This window comes from Furipterus horrens, unplaced genomic scaffold, assembly GCF_987537825.1.
Source record: "Furipterus horrens unplaced genomic scaffold, mFurHor1.1.pri manual_scaffold_5, whole genome shotgun sequence".
In the NCBI taxonomy this organism is placed as follows: Eukaryota; Metazoa; Chordata; class Mammalia; order Chiroptera; family Furipteridae; genus Furipterus; species Furipterus horrens.
In genome coordinates, this window is record NW_028327175.1 from 11,485,895 (window position 1) to 11,499,936 (window position 14,042).

Sequence of the window (14,042 nt, forward strand, 5' to 3'; positions counted from 1 at the left end):
GGAGAACAACCCCGGCTGCAGTCGAACCCCCGGCAGCTCGCGACCCCAACGCTGGGGAAAGCAGCCACCACATCGCCTTGAACGGTGAGGCCCAGGGGGGCGGGAGGACGGATCCCGGTCTCCTAGCTGAATAACTGTGTGAATCCATCTTGGACCCCCGCCCCCAAAGAAAGCACCACAGGGCTGCGAAATAGGTCGCGGACAGGCGCCGGTCGCTGGCTTGTGACGAGTACACAGGCACTGCCCCGGACAGCCGGCCCAAGAAAACAAAACGCATCTGTCAAAATGAGGCAGACAACTATAGAAATCCCGGTGGCACAGCTCACCAGGCAACAGATGGAGAACCTGACAGATGAACAGATAAGAAACCTGTCAGATGCTCAGTTCTGGGCCATTGTTATCAGGTGGTTTACAGAATTCACAAAAGATCTGGAAAAAGATGAGAAAGAAGCGAAAAACACTCATAACGAAAGGAACAAAACCACATACGAGACAGATGGTGAGGAAATAAAATCCAGAGGTCATTTCAACAAACCGGAATATGGAGAAGGAACAAGCAGTCAACCAATGCAGCGAGAGGAAATGGGAAGCAACGATGAGAGGATCAGAAACCTCTGGGACAGCTATAAAAGGCCCAACATAAGAATCATTGGTTTGCCAGAGAGCGAGGAAGATGAACTAGAACTTGAAAAATTGAGTGAAAATATAATAAAGGAGAACTTCCCAGACTTGGGGAAGGAAATAGACTTACAGGTCCAGGAAGCACAGAGAGTTCCAAAAAAACTGGACCCAGGGAGAACCACTCCAAGACACATTATAATCAAAATGTCAAAAATTAAAAATAGAGAGAGAATCTTAAAAGCAGCAAGAGAGAAGAAAAGAATTATGTACAAAGGGGTCCCAATTAGACTATCAGCTGACTTCTTCTCAAGGGAGTCCCTACAGGCAAGAAGGGACTGGCAAGAAATATTCAAAGTAATGAAAATCCAAAACCTACAACCACGAATACTCTATCCAGCGAAATTGTCATTCAGAATAGAAGGACAGAGAAAGTGTTTCCAGGACAAAATAAAACTGAAAGAGTTCATTAGATCCAAACCACTGTTATATGAGATGTTAAAGGGACTGGTTTAGAAAAAGGAGGATCAAGACAATGAAATCTAAAATGAAAACTGCATCACAAGAAACAACAGAAGCTAGGGAATTGAAACAAAGGCAAACTAAACAGGCAACGAGAGTGGAAAAAGAACTTTAGGTATGGGGAACATATTGGGGGGAGGTCAACAGGGAGGGGGAATGGGGAGAGGGAGGGAGATGATATAGGAATTAAGGATCATGGTAGGAGGGAATGGAATAGACAGAGAGAGGTTGAGAAGAACTGTATGCACAACTAATGGACATGATCTAAAAGGGGGGGACAACTGGAGGGAGGGGGCCACCAGGTGGAGGGAAGCAGAGGGAAGGGAAATTGGCACAAATGTAATATTATAATCAATAAAACACATTAAAAAAAAGTAGAAATTGAGTTTTGAAAGATGTGAAAAAGATACTTAAAATTAAAAACATTCTTTTTGAATTTTTCTTGATGTAAAGAAGTTAAAAGTACAAATGTCCAAAAAGAACATTAAAACACTAGATTTATTAAAATATGGGATGGGATCAAAGTCTACTTAGAGGAAAATTTGTAGTTCCTTGGCATGAAATGCATTGACTTAAAACTTAAAAAGAAGGGAAACAAATAAAGTAAGCATTAAAATAGCAAAAATAAAAACTTTAAAATAAATTAATTAAAGAAAGAAGAATGGACTCATAAAAAGGGAAATTGATAAAGTAGAGAGGAAACTATTGAGAAACCTTTTACTGATATATTTCTAAAACTTGTTCATGCCAATCCTGATAAAGAAATTGCTACTAGTTCTGAACAACAGTGAAGAATTGCAAATATCAATTTTGTAACATAATCAGAAGAAAGTAATGGATTTTAAGGAGACTTAAAATTTTTAAAGAAAATGTTATCTACAACTTTAACAAATTTGAATTTATTACTGTATTTTGAAAATGACATTTTAGGAAAACAAAAATGATTAAAATTAATTTAAGTGCAACATTTGAAAAGATGAAAACCATGAATGAAATGGAAAAGCTGTCAAAGAACTCTATCTGTAGGAAGCTTGAATATGATGATGGCCTACAGAAAAAAAATTCATTACTTAATTGAACAGAAATCTAAATAAAACAACCGAAACCAGAGAAATTATGTTATTTTAAAATAAAATAGGCTAGGAGGCCGAGGCCAAGTTTACGTGGAAAGTTCCTAATGTCTAATGATTTTGTGTCATGCAGTGATCTAACCCATTTTACAGGAAACAGCCTGAGACTTAATCAGATGACTGTGTTCTGCTACCTACTTGCATTGCTCTCTGGTCAATTCCCTCATCTTCCCATGATAATGATATCTATCCCTGGGAGTTGTTGTAAAGACCAAATGAAATGCTGTTTGTGTAGGCAATGTGACTGCTGACTTTAAGTGCTTAATTAAGAAGTTCTTAGGCGGCGGCTGGAGGCACATAACAGTGCCACACAGCAGGGTGACAGCATCCACAGTTCTGCTCAGTGCGAGAAGCACGTTCAGCTTGCACCCTGATCGGAAGGGCATGCTTCCTCACAAAGGCGGCAGGAGAAAGCCTCTTCCATCACTGTATGAGTTGGAGAATGTGGCCAAAGACAATGGGATAGAACACTGACCACAAAGAGAACTGAATGCTTAGGTCAGGAAAAGAACTGAGGCCTGATCTGCCTGTGGAGATAAGCAGATCAAGGATTTGGTGAATACATTTCTCAGAACCACCTTAATAATACAATTGGTGATCAAGAATAAAGAGTAAGTCAAGGTAAACATTTTAGGTGGGAACAAGAACATGGTAAGTGAAAAGGAAGTCAGAAGAACTGGAAAAAGAGGTAATTTCACACTAGAATAAAGATTACTAGTTTAACTACAATGGGCTAAAGAGATTTTCTAGTTCATTAGTAAAGGAGAAACAGATTTTTTTTTTTACCAGATCCCTATTTTACATAATTATATAATGAAATTATATTAGACAAAATTATATAAAGTATATAATTTTTCCTCCTCTAGTTATTGTTATAAAAAAGACATCTAACCACTAGTTTCAGGGCTCTGACGCCTAGCCTGGGCAACACCAGCTAAGTACCACCTGATATAAACTACTGCTTTAGTAAAACACTACTTGTGTGTGTGTGTGTGTGTAGGTGTGCTCCTTGGTATTAGCACAAATTAATGTCAACTGACATGCATATATAATGAATAAAAACCCCTTCATTTGTAGTGCGCCTGTATAAATACCATCAGTGTGTACTTTCGAGAAGATATAGGTGCAAGACTCAAGATCTACCAACACCTCTTGTTTACCTACACACAAAGATCCTAAACTTACAACAGAGTCAACAGCCTCTGCCCTTCGTTAAAAGTCTCAGCCTCTTTACTAGGACTCTTGTAATTAATTGACCTATATTCACCTTTCCAGAAACTGAATTCTGAATTCCTGGGACCATGGTACCCCCAAGTTCTTCCTGTTTTCACAGATTACATGGACCTAACACTCTGCTTTCCAGCTGGGTCCAATACAAGCACATGGTTCTCTGTCTCATGTTGTAGGTACCTCAAGGTTACCTAGACTTCGGATTCTGGTTACTTCCAGTCTCTCATACCCTTCTGTTTGCTATGACCTGAGAAGTCATTGTCTTTGATCCCCTTGTTATCAACCATGGCTAAAGGTACCATGAGCATTTACAGATGGCACCTGCTTGAGAACGTTTTTGAATGTGTATGCCTAAGATCTCCCATGTCATCAGTTCGCTAGATTCCCCTGGATTCCAACATTGCCCAAGAGGTTGGATGATGCTGGTGGAGCTGAATGGTTTTCCCAACATGTTTTGTTTACTTCTGTGAGAGTGATTACCCTTGGAATAAAGCCCATGTACCTCATTCTCATTTCCTGCCCCTTCTAAACATCCAAGCTTGCTCAACTATCTTTTGAAAGAGAGGGGAGACATCGTTCACTTGGATAAACTTGTATTAACAGAACCTGGGCCTTGGAAAACATTCAACAGTACACAAAATGTGAGTTCCACTAGCATAATATTCAACAAGCAAACATTGGATTATGCAACTGACATTTAGTAGTGACATTTGAATGTGGCTTTTGTAAAGTGATGTACTTTTGTAAAGTACACAGAATCGTGTTTGTCTTCATAGATGGCTAGGATTCACGAACATCCACATGGCCTGAAGTGCCCTGAGATGCCCTGATATTCCCAGCCTGCTAGGCTCTAGGTGCATCAGAAACACGGGACAATGCCTGTTTCTGTAAGAGAAAGAACTCCCTAGAAGTTACAACACTTATTCTGTTTTTGACACCTGCTAGTTTTCTTGCGTTTCCTTGACATGCTATCTTTTCACCTATAGATAATAAAACCCAACAACAGGCATATTACCTTAATACAGTGGCCAAAAAAATTAAAGGCAGAAGCTTCCAATAAATTGACTTTAAGAAACACCACATGTAGCAAGTCCACAAAATGAGGTCATGTCCCTTTTAGAGCCCAGAGCCCTAACAAGACATTCCCACTGCATCCATTCTGCATCTACTAAGGCCGGCTTGTCTTGCACACCACTCTGCAGTGAGTGAGGAAGAGAAGGCAGTCTCTGATACCTAAAATACAACCAAGGCTTGTAGTTGCAGCCTCGGGGGTGGTTGTAGCCATTACCAGTCCTCAAATTCCAGGGGACATTCGAATTATGTTCATCACAGTGGACTTTCCTTTAGCGACTGAAGGCTTCCTTCTATGTCAACCACTTCACCAAATTTCACCCTTTTAAAAAATTGTTCTGAACCCCTATGAGCGCTTCTTGACCTGCCAAGCCTCTCTTAAAGTACCATTACCACTCATATTGCATCTTTGAAGACAGTGGCTTTCAAACATTTTTGGCCAGGGCCCTCCATAAAAAATACATTCTGCATTATTACCAGTATTTGTGTACAAGTGAATATAAAACAGAAAAAAATGCTTTATGAAATGCCTATCCTTACCACTGGTGAGGTGCTTTATTTTCTACTGTATAGCATCGCATCATATTTGCTATGTTGTTTCCATTAAAAAATAAATATTGGTTGTGACACATGAATTAATTTCATCATCTAGTCTCAATCTATTGTTTTAAAAAACAAAAAATAAAGAATGCATTATTGGACAAGACACCACGAATCCTCAGTTCTCATTTCATATCTCCAAGTATCATCTTAGATTCATCTCTTAGATGTCTGCAAGTAGGATCAATAAAGCCTTATACTAACAGTGACTCAACCCAGAGAGCTACCAAGTAAGGATTTATTAAAGTATATATTTTAAATAGCAACATAATTCTAGCTGAAATTTCTCATAATTGGTAATAATTTAAAGACCCAGTTTATTCACATTTTTAGATCTTATTTGTGTGATTGCTCTCAGATCTTAGTTATGGGTTGCTTATCTTAGGAAATAATTTTTTACATTATCTTAGGAAATAATTTTTTGTACAATTAATGTTTTTACATTTTTTTCATAATGTAAATCACTAAAAACTCATCAAATAATGTCAAGTATGGTTATGCAAAATAAACTAAAAGTTCAGGCCTATTAAAAATAGACCAACTAATAGTTAACTTGTATACAAAGTACAAGTCTTAGTAAATGGGACATGGGATAATTTGTTAACTCAAGCCCAACACCTCGGGCAAAAAATAGTCTTAACAAGGCACACCTTATTGGCCCACTTATAATATTCTAATACAGCAATTTTCAACCTTTTTAATCTCATGGCACATATAACCTAATTACTGAAATTCTGTGGCACACCAAATACTATGTATTTTGCTGATCTGAGAAAAATTAGGTATATTGATTCATTCACATTGAATGACTGTTGTTGTGTTGAGAGTTGTCATTTTTTTAATTCAACAATCTAAGGGGAAAGAGATCAGTGCCCCTGACTAAATAGTCAGGTACTGCAGGTTTTAAAAATTCTTATGCACTGGTCGAAAATCACTGTGCTAATTCATTGGACAGCTATGTATTTCCCCTTAAAGTTTTTTAGCTATACCCAAGGTTGATATCTTTAAGAGTTATTAAAAAAGTTCTGGTGATGCAGGTGACTCTTAGATACCCAAAACATGCTTCCTGAGCTTGACTTGGTCTACATGCTTGAAATTAAATAATGTCATGGAAAAACACAAAGACAAGAGTATAAAAATAAGCTCCCAGTTCACAGGGTCAGGTCAGTTTTGAGTTAAAACCTTTAAAGCAACTTGTGTCTACGCATATTTAACTATTCAGCTGAAACTCATCCCTTCAGATGTGGCCCCAAAACCTCCCGTGCTGGTCCACATTCCACATCATGCTCTGGAATGGTTTCTCTCTCTTTCCCACTCAACAGTGAACACCACGAGGGAAGGAACTCTATCTTAATCAGTATTATATAACCAAAACCTAGAACAGTGCTGGCATACAGTTGGTGCTCAATGCGTATTGATTACATTACTGAATCGATCAATAGTAGACTCAATACATGTGAGCTAAATAATGAGTAAATACATGGATATTAAGTTTTAGAAAATTTGATTCAGTACAAAGATGACTTAGGTTCCCAAATAAGGCAGATGGACACAATCCAACCCCGAATTTAGGAACAAGATCAGAATTGTTACCATTACAGATAGAAGTTAACAAGAATACACACCCCAGTATTAAATTGGCCAGTCCTGGAAGCATTACTAGAAGTGACGGCCTGTAGTATGATTTTGAGAGAACTTCTCCATTAAATCAAGGCTTCCTTTTCTATGGCAGCACAAAGCATCTTAGTTAAAATGTAATAAATTATGAACAATCTATGCATTTGAGACTTTGTAAGAAGCTCTGCCAGGGATTTAACAGTGTCCTGGAATGGGCAGGAGCAGTCTGTCTGAATGGGTAAAGCTGTCTGTGACCAGTGTAATTTCATAATCCTAACTGGATATTTGCACTGGGCCTCCTAAACTAGGCGGACACAACCGTGTGCCACATGACGGGAAGGTTATAAAATTAAGGGGCAGACAGTCCAGCTTGGTTTTTGGCAGTTGCCTCGGGCCTCCTCGCTTTGCTTCTAAGCCTTTAATCTGACTCCTGTTCTGTTCCCGTTCTGCCTAACATCCGGCCTGCCAGCTTCATTTTCATTTTCTAGTCGGGTTCTCACCAATTTCAGCTTTGACGCTTGGCCTATTCGAAGGACTTGGCTTGAGCCTTCTTCTGCCTCTTCCTGTGTCTGGCTACTTCAGGCAAGCTATCTTGACCATCTTGGTTCCAGTTCAAAGGATTCAACCTTTGGAATTTAATCCTGGCTGACCTTCCATCTGGTTATGTCCTGCCTCCTATCAGGGGTAATCCAATGTTATAGAAGCATGTTTGTTATTATGGCAACATGGGAAGTCCAGGGGCTATATTCCAATTATTGTGCTAGGGTTTTGACACTCAGAAAAAACTATACTCCGCAATGAAGTACAAAGATAAAACTTTGCAGCTTTTGGAGCCTCTGTTCTTTTTCTTTCCTTCCAAGGCTTCCTCTCCTCCAACCACCCAGAAACCCCAAGGGTATCTGGAGGATCTGCCTAAATTTGTAATTCAGACTTTAAAATTCCTGACAGCTACCCATGATTCTCAGGAGAAGCAGAAAGGGTAGCTGGATACCTTGGCTGATAGGGAGGTCAGCTCATGTAACCTGGCAGCCCTAGATGGTTTCTTGACCACTGTGTGGGACCTGTTAGGTGGCCAGATTTTAATGGGCCTTTTACAGGAGGTAGAGAGGAGAAGTCAGTTATGTGACGGGCAACTATATTTTGACTTCTCCTCCAGGAACTATTGTGGAATGGGGTCTGTGAGGGCGCCCAGCTGAAAGGTCTCAAACAACCTGAAAGGAGGAACTGGCCCTGCTGAGTGAGCTCGGCAGCCTTTCTAAGTCACCTGAGCTCCAGTCACGTCACAGTATGGTTAGCTACCTGGTGACGCCTTCCTGCCAATCTGGCCTTTACATTCCAGAGGTGCCACGGGCATAGGGATGTACACCTCTCACTGCTTTTGTCAGCGCAGGTGCACCTCCAGAGAGAAGGTATGGCTCCATGTACCTCCGTGCTACAGTGCTCAGTCGGGGCCACCTGTCTGTTGCCAGGAAGTACAAACACTGACCATGGTAATGAAGGAAAAGCAGAGGTTAACTCTATTTCACCTACCATGTTGAGCTGGAGACTGTTCTGGCTAGAAGCAGAATCGTGAGTAGCCAATGCCTGTCTATCAGTTGATCCCATGGTTCATTCTGGCTCATTAGGAAATGTGAAGACCCGGTCATAACCCTAATTACAGCCTTTATTCAGAATCTGATCACTGCTGTACCAGTAGCAACCTTCCCCAATGTGCCCCGATCTAATGCTATGGAAATAGAAATGCTTAATTCTAGCCCATCTCCAGAGGAAACCCAGGCACCAGACTCCACCCACCTTGTGCTTCTTTTGGAGGGAAATTCAAATTGGCCATGGTCAGTTACCCAGCATGTGATGGAGATAAGTGTGGAAGTCTAGAGGCCTGCATCTGAGAGAGCCTGGCACCTCACTGTGCAACCCAATAACTCTAGCTTGTAACAAGTCCAGAAGTTCAGAAAGCTCAGCACTTGCAAGAAGCGGCAGGCTTCTTTTCCCAAAACTATGAGCTACTTATTGCTTATATATCAGGCAGACAGAATAACTGGGCTGGAACTTTATTTTGCAGGTCTGATTCCCAGGAGCAATGGAAACTAAGCCACTTGGAGAGATTCTCTGTCCTGAAAACTTATATTTCTGTGAATTTCTGCGAATTTCTACTGAAATTCAGTAATAAATCAGACACAAACAATGGGAAAGGGCTTCTGCACCTCACTCTGGTTCCAGACATGTGCAAAGTAACTCACTGAGGAGATCAGTGGAGGAGGGCTTATTCACTCCAAAATGACAAGTTCATCGTCCTGGTTCCATTCTCAGCCCTGGAAGCCACCACGGCCCTTCCTGGGCACTGAATGTTGTCGTCGTCGGCAGCCGTCCGTCTCGAGAGACGATGGTGTAGCTTCTTAAGAGTCTATCTGCACCGCCGAGAATGGTTGTGCAGTCCGACTCGGGAGTGACACGGTATCTGTCTCCTCCCGTGTTGAATCGACATCTTGCGATGACGCTGGAGTGTCCTCTCCAGTGAAGCTGAAGCTACAGAGCCTGGGCAGGGTGATATGGAGGGTCTGCTGTTGCCCATGCAGCAGACCCCCCCCTCTCTTCGCAGCTGAAGGATCCAAGGGAAAGACGGAGTCAATACAGCTTGGCTTCAGGTGCGCCGCAGGAGTTGCCGGTGTTGACTACAACGTCAAACCGCCTTAGGGACTCCGGCTCCGGATTTTCTGTCGGGGTTTACTCCCCTAGCCTTTCCCCTGAAGAGGTATGCTGCAAGGCAGCGGAGGTTTTTTGGAGTCAGAGTTTTCCTTCACTGATTTATTACATGCTTACTTCAAAAGGAAAAGTCCTGTGCTGTGCCTTGTTTTCGGCCTTTGGTGGAAAATGTAGTTAAAATACAAAAAGTAAATTAGTGAAAAATTCTGCTCAGGCAGTGAAAATCAACAGACTTACCAGCTGTAGCCTTAAAACTAATCACAGGTGCGAATGGCAAGCTCAATTATTAGCAGGACATAGGAAGCGCATTTCTACGACTACGCAAATACCAGGCGGGTCAAACACAAAACCACCACTCAATTGATAATCCTTTATTATTCAACTGAGGTAAGTCCAAAATCAATCCGTCTAGATGGGTGAAAACCAAGCTAAAATAGCAAAAAGTACAGTCTCATTGGGCACTGAATGTAGCACTCTGATAATCACAGCAGCTGTGCAGCTAGTCCAATGCTTCTTTACCCCACGACTGCCTAGATGTAATACAAATTGAGACTCTAAGGCTACTGAATTTCTCCTGACCCCCAAATGCCCTTGGGAAAGCATCCCACTGGATAGTGTATCAGATCTCTCCTTGTGAAAGGGCCACCAAACAATTCTGGAGGTGGCAGCCCTTCTTATAAAGACAGTAAACTTCATTCCTTAGTTGTTCAAGCTATGCTCTATTCACCAAGGAGGTGGTGGTCTCCCTCAAGATCACTACTATACCAATTTCTATGGTATTGATACTCCAAAAACTTTTCCAGAATCTTCTACATCTCAAGTCACCTAACTGCTGTCATTGCTCAGCCAAGGACAGTCAGAGAGAAAGACCTGGTCAGAATTTCTAATGTCACAAAGTATGTAGACATTATGGGCTGGTCTCCCAATCTTGTCATTGTTAAATTCACCTAAAATATTTCCACACAGAATACCCTCTCTCCTAGTAATGACTGCTACTCTATTTTCTTGATTTCACTGTTAAAGTTGATATCCCAAAGAGGTACAGACCACCCCAAACCAGCTTCGAGGTGGTACTGACCAATCTATCAAAGATGACTATAGGTCCAGGGTACTGAAGTATATCGCTGACCCTCCCTGGTTACTGGACAAGAGCAGGGGAGTGGGAGAGTCTTCTGGGGGGCAGGGTTTCTGGTTCTCAGCCCCACACAACTGTCCCATACCAAAATTTCAATTATTTCTTCGATCCATTCAAGTTTCTTGAGATTTCTTGGGTCCTATGACCCAATTTCCCCTTCTAGCCCATTGGCTCTGAAGACAAAAAGCCTCTACAGAACTCTGGTGCTCTGAAATCCGTGGTCAACAACAATTGGAAGATAGCCTTGTTTCTTGGCAGGCCTAGAGCAACTATAGCTCCCTGTGAAAATTAATATAATAATATTCTACTTTGTAAGTTAGTATCACTATGTCTGATGACCATGAATCAATATTCTAGGGCATACTGGTAACCTCCCGAAGACTAGCTACACCATGAGGCCTACCCTGAAAAAGCCAGTCAGACAGGCTCACCATGACACAGGAGGAATTTAGGGAGCTGGAGGCAGAACACTAAGCAAATAGAGAGGAGAAATTCCAGATATTAAGTGCATAACATAAAAACTAAACTAGAACCATAGTGGGAATATTCCTTTCAGTACCTAACTTCTTTCCAAGCTCATATTTTAGAGGCTGATCATGATTCTCAATACCTATCTTGGTGCCTGTGGGTTCCTAGTCCAAAGGAGTAATAATGTATGGGATCAGGAACAATGGAAAACATAATTTTTAAAGTATAAGATCTGACAGATCAACTCAATTTCTATCATGTAAGCAATTACATACTCTATCTACTTAAAAGCTATATTCCTGCATATCTCAAAATAAAAGATATAAATATACCTTCACAGTAAAACACTAAGGCATTTTAAGTTAAGACTTCTTTCTCAGCAGGGGACAAAAGAGATAATGAAACAGTCATTTCATTTGAATTTAAGGGGTCTTACACTACTTGACTAGTAAGCTAGCACTTTTTGAGGCATGTTATGTGTCCCAAGTAAACATGTATGTTATGGACTGAATTACATCTCCACAATTCGTATGTTGAGGTCCTAGAGCCCAGTGTGATGGTATTTGGAGGTGGGGCCTTTGCAAGGTAATTGGGTAATAAGGTTTTGAGGGTGAGGCTCCCCATGATGGAAATATCATCCTTTTAAGAAGGAATGATTTCAGAGTTTCCTCTCTCCGCTCCATGTGAGGACACAGGGAGAAGGTGGCCATCTGCAAGTCTGGAAGAGAGTCCTCACCAGGAAAATGAATCTGCTGGCACTCTGATTGTGGACTTCCCAGAAGTGTGAGAAATAAATCCTGTATTTTGAAGCCACCCAGCCTATAGTATTTTCTTATGACAGCTTCAGTTGACTAATGCAATAAATATCTTTTAAATAAAAACTTTTAAAAATGACCTATTCACATTCTCTCAACACTTACCTACCACTAAAAGGCCACACTGTGCCTGCATCAGTTGTCCAGTGTGTCACTTGAGTGACATTGATAGTCTGCCTATAAGAAAACTTGATTCGATAATAAACTCTGTAGATTGGGTCATTCACTGGGATGCCAGGGAGCAAGGCAAGAGCTAAGCTGGAGTGTCCACCCTCAGAAGTTGAGTCTAAGGCCACTGGATCAACACCAAAGGCTGGAGTTGAGAGTAAGAGCAAGGTAGTGTCTGGAGCTTTTCAGTCAAACAAATCAGATGAGACTTCTGTAGGAAAACAACCCCTTGGTCTGTCTAGTCTCACATTCCTACTCTCTAGTGGGAAAAGACCTGACAATATGCCACTGTATAAACACATTTGGGGATGGGTGTGTATCCACTGCTGCAATGACAGGAGGATGAATGTTAAACCACAAAATAGGCAGACGCATCTTCAAGTCTAGGTAGTGGAACATAAACTTATAGTGCTATTGATAAAACTGTATATCACAACATACACGCTCGGGTTAACCCAAGAAAGAGAGCAAGCTCAAGCGATCATAAACTTAAACAGTAATTCTTCATTAGAAAACAAAAATAACAGCTGGCCGACTTAAAACAATGTGGATGTTGTGCTCTGCACAAAACACCCTTCTTCCAAATTGGGGAATTCCAGCAAAAGCTTGCTTGAGGGCGTACACAGCGGAGTTCTGGATGTTGCCAAGTGTGTTGTGGCTGAGACATCCTGAAAAGGACTTGCATGTAGGGGGAGTTAGCGGTCTACCAGGAGGAGAACCGCTGGCCGCTGTGTGGGGGCTGTGCTGCCAGGGAGCCAGAGTAGCCCAGGGACCACCGGGTTTTCAGGGCTCTTCCCTGCTCTATTAAAGAGCTCATTGTTATCCTGTGGCAGTTGCCAGGGAATCCCGGTGGGGTCCACCTGTCCCATGATGCTGTTCCTGCCTCCTTCCTAGAAGTGATAAATAAATGGTATTTCTGGCCATACCGTTCTCGGACTGGAGTTCTCTCATGCAGCCCTTCTAGAAATAGAGTGTGATGAGTTAGGGAATAATGTTAAGAAATAAGAGACAAATTTTTGGCAGCTACATACGATGTGTACATGAGCAAAATTTATAGTTGTAATTGTTAGAGTAGTTCAGCATGATAGTTTACTTGAACGGAGCTTTAAAAGTGTGACCTCAAATCCAAGAGGTATTAGTTCTTTAAGGATGGTATTTATGGGCATCATTAAAGTATGCTAGGGATGTAAACTTTTTGAACATTAATTTCTAAATTATGCATTTACTGGAGGATTAAAAAGGCTGAGCAAATTTAGCAATGATAAATATAGATAACTGTCCCTTCAGCTAAACCAGGATTGCTACCCCTCTGTGTCTTGTGCAAGGCTATTTAAGCCAACTAATTTCTTTCACAAGTTGAAACATTTAATTTTTAATTGTATGCAGGAACATTCAACAAGATCCTGACGAGACCAAGAACCTCTACCAATAGGGGGTGATTAATAGGATAGTTTACATAGGATACTTAGTACGTCCTAACACCTGAACATGGTATATTTTCCATAACGTAGTCAAAAGGAGCAGAGCATATAAACACAAATCAGGAATCCTAAAGTAATGCTCAGTTCTAGAAAAACAGGAAAGGCTATAAACCAAATAAACTGCATTGCCGGACGTTCACATACTCCTACCAGAAGTTTACAATTTCCTGCAGAAGAAATATACAAGCTGCTTCAGGATGTGGGTAAGACAAACATGTTCCTGTGGTAACAATTTCCCAAACAAGAAAAAAAGTTAAAAAGACAAACCTTTGCTGAACTGCAGACGAACAGGTCTCCTGATTTACCGGAACAAGAATAAAGTCGATTGAGCTTGTTTAAGAAATAAGTTAGAAATCAATATTCCATGAATCAGCAAATGCTGCCAAATAAAATGACAACATACAATGGAAGGAAATATCTTTACTTAGCTTGATATTGTCAAAGCATTTTATTTTGTAGGATTATACTTTAGGTTGACACTTGA

The 14,042-nt window shown here is 41.0% G+C and overlaps 1 protein-coding gene across 1 annotated transcript in view; it reads right to left on the reverse strand.

The window, feature by feature from the left end:
• Positions 1–14,042, reverse strand: part of SPEF2 (sperm flagellar and cilia associated 2) — a 154,156-nt gene that overhangs the window by 99,344 nt on the left and 40,770 nt on the right. The window lies entirely within an intron of this gene.